Genomic DNA, 3,262 nt, shown 5'->3' with positions numbered 1-3,262 from the left:
CCTCCATGCGGTCTGCAATGGGAGCGAACGTGACAGCCGTAGTTGCATTCTCGGCCGCTTGGCTGGGCCGAACGGCGCTAGCTGCCGGGGATGAGACGCGTCGGCGACAGCGTTCCAGGCGCGTGCCAGACGCATTTTCTATGCCGATCCCAGTCAACCATAGAGTTTCAATTGTGCAGCACGCCTGCGAGGAAGTAAGACTCAGCGGTGCCCTGGAATAGGGACGCCGACCTTGTGGAGCGGCCAGGACTCAAGACATGAAGACACCGGCCCACCGCCAATCTCTCCGAGATATAGAGCAATAAAGTTTTTCCAATCATCACCACCACCACCACCACCACCACCATCATCGTCATCATCATCATCATCATCATCATCATCATCATCATCATCATCATCATCATCATCATCATCCTGGTTGTGCCCAATGCAAGGGCAAAGACCTCTCCCATACTTCTCCAACTACCCCGGTCATGTACTAATTGTGGCCATGCCGTGCCTGCAAACTTCTTAATCTCATCCGCCCACCTAACTTTCTGCCGCCCCCTGCTACGCTTCCCTTCCCTTGGAATCCAGTCCGTAACCCTTAATGACCATCGGTTATCTTCCCTCCTCATTACATGTCCTGCTCATGCCCATTTCTTTTTCTTGATTTCAACTAAGATGTCATTAACTCGCGTTTGTTCCTTCACCCAATCTGCTCTTTTCTTATCCCTTAACGTAACGCCCATCATTCTTCTTTCCATAACTCGCTGCGTCGTCCTCAATTTAAGCAGAGCCCTTTTTGTAAGCCTCCAGGTTTCTGCCCCGTACGTGAGTACTGGTAAGACATAGCTCATATTAGTATACCTAGAGGGAAATCTGGCACTGCGATCGTTCAACCATCATGGGAATGACGGGAAGTACAGGCTTCGGATTGGCATTTCTGTTGACTGGCGAACTAGTCTGCAAGTATTTTTTTGGCAGTTTTGGTTTCGCTCCAAGCGCCATTGCTATAACCTTCAGTGGGACAGTGCTACACAAAGCTCTCTGCCTTTGTTATGTTGCTCGAAGTGGCGATAGCGCACTGGGCCAGCGGCTGGGACGATGTTTGTGTCGCGGTGTGGTGTCAAAGCCCTGACTAGAAAGCGACGACATCGTAAACGTTGAAAGAAAATGTTTTGACTGTTTGGACCTTGGTTTGCTATGTGTGTCAGGTTGGCACGCTGTAGCGTTACGTGCTTTGTGAAACTTCAGAATAGGAAAAAGAAGGCATGCACTACTGATACAATACATAGATAGTTGTGCTTATATTGGCTTGACAATCAAATTTTATTGAGGGCTTCATTATGCATTGCTCGTTTATGTGCTCATTGAAATGCGCGTTTTAGGACTTTGAGAACACGAACTTACTTGTGGTAGGAAAGGTTGCTGCTTCCTGCCACGCCGTAACGCTTCGGAAGCGGTACGTCAACATAAAATAAAATGAAGCATACTCGTAGGAGGCCTCAATCGTCCCTGCTAGCAGTGCAGCAGATGTACCTAAAAGTACTTGAAGACGTTCATTAATCGTGACAGCCGACGCAGCCTTTCGAAAGAGCGAGACAGTTAACAATTAGGTGCCTGTCGTTTGCGAGAAAAGCCTCGCGTTCGCAGCGAGCAGGCGTCATGATAGCAGACGACACCTGCAGCATGCCGCTCAAGGGCGCAACACTTTCTCACAATACGTTTTTATTTCCATAAATAGTTGATGGGTATTTTTATATAAGTACATGCACGGTTGTTATTGCTGTTGCAAAAATAAATAATAATTATTCTCTGGCGTTAAATCGGGAACAGAATCGCACAAGAATGCATACCCTGGTGTGTCCTGGCGATAAACCATAGTAAACCGTGCTTCCATATCAAAGTCATACAAAGCTTATGTAGCGTGTTCTACATTATATAACATACTGCGGAAAGAAAATGAGATTTTACGCGATAATATTTGAGTATAGCTTCGTTTATTGCGCCGCAAGCAAACGCCACTAGTCTAAAGATCGAAGTCAATCCGAAGCCTGTACTTCCCATCATTCCCATGTATGAGGCAACGCTCATGAGAGTCCCTGGAGGCACTAGCACCACATTTCCCTCTAGGGTATTTATTTAGAAACTCCATATAGAAACTCTATGAGATACTCTATGCAGAAAACCATAGAGTTTATCACTATAACACCTAGAGGGAGATCTGGCGCCACCGTCTATGGGAGTTTCTTAAGGGGGCACCGTGCCGTCATGGGAATGACGGTATATGTGTCTGGGAGGCTCGTGCTGGCTGGTGTTGTAAGAGGCTTCGTCTAAAACGTGGATATGGCTACACAAATAACTCGTTCTCAAAGTAAAATCTTCATAAAATGTTTTCATTCACGCATATTACATCTTTACTCACCTACAATGCATGACCAAGCGAAGAAAAGCAAGAACAGAAGACAAACTGTTTCAAAGCGAGTGCAAACCTTGCTGTCTGTCCTCCATTTTAGCGACCCGCTGATACTTTCTACGTAACATATAATCGTACACGCAATAACAAGTTCTCGTAGTTAAACAAAACATGTTTTTGCGTAATAATAAAACCAACACAGCTTTTCACGTGCTGCTTTACCAGAAAATGAATCATTGTGACAGACGGAATGGTGCTTGCCATAGAGTTTCTCATTACGTTACCTAGAGGGAAATCTGGCGCTGCTGCGCTGTGGTATGCATGGGAATGCCAGTATAATGTGACTTCGGATTGGCATCATTCTCGGAGAGACAGGACACCTTGAAGACGCGCTTGGCAAGCACCGTTCCGTCTGTCACAATGATTCATTTTCTACTAAAACAGCACGTGAAAAGCTGTTCTGGTTTTATTATTACGCAAAAACATGTTTTGTTTAACTATGAGAACTTTTTATAGCGTGTACGATTATATGTAACGTAAAAAGTATCAGCGGGCCGCTAAAGTTGGAAGACAGACAACAAAGTTCGCGCTCGCTTTGAAACAGTGTGTTGTCTGTTCTTGCTTTCCTTCGCTTGGACATGCACCGTAGGTGAGTAAAGATGTAATATGCGTGAATGGAAACATTTTATGAAGATTTTACTTTGAGAACGCGTTATTTGTGTAGCCATATCCACGTTTTAGACGAATCCTCTTACAACACCAGCCAACACAAGCCTCGCAGACACATATACCGTCATTCCCATGACGGCACGGTGCCCCCTTAAGAAACTCCCATAGACGGTGGCGCCAGATTTTCCTCTAGGT

This window comes from Dermacentor albipictus, chromosome 3 (genome assembly GCF_038994185.2).
Source record: "Dermacentor albipictus isolate Rhodes 1998 colony chromosome 3, USDA_Dalb.pri_finalv2, whole genome shotgun sequence".
In the NCBI taxonomy this organism is placed as follows: Eukaryota; Metazoa; Arthropoda; class Arachnida; order Ixodida; family Ixodidae; genus Dermacentor; species Dermacentor albipictus.
This window is presented reverse-complemented; position numbering follows the sequence as displayed.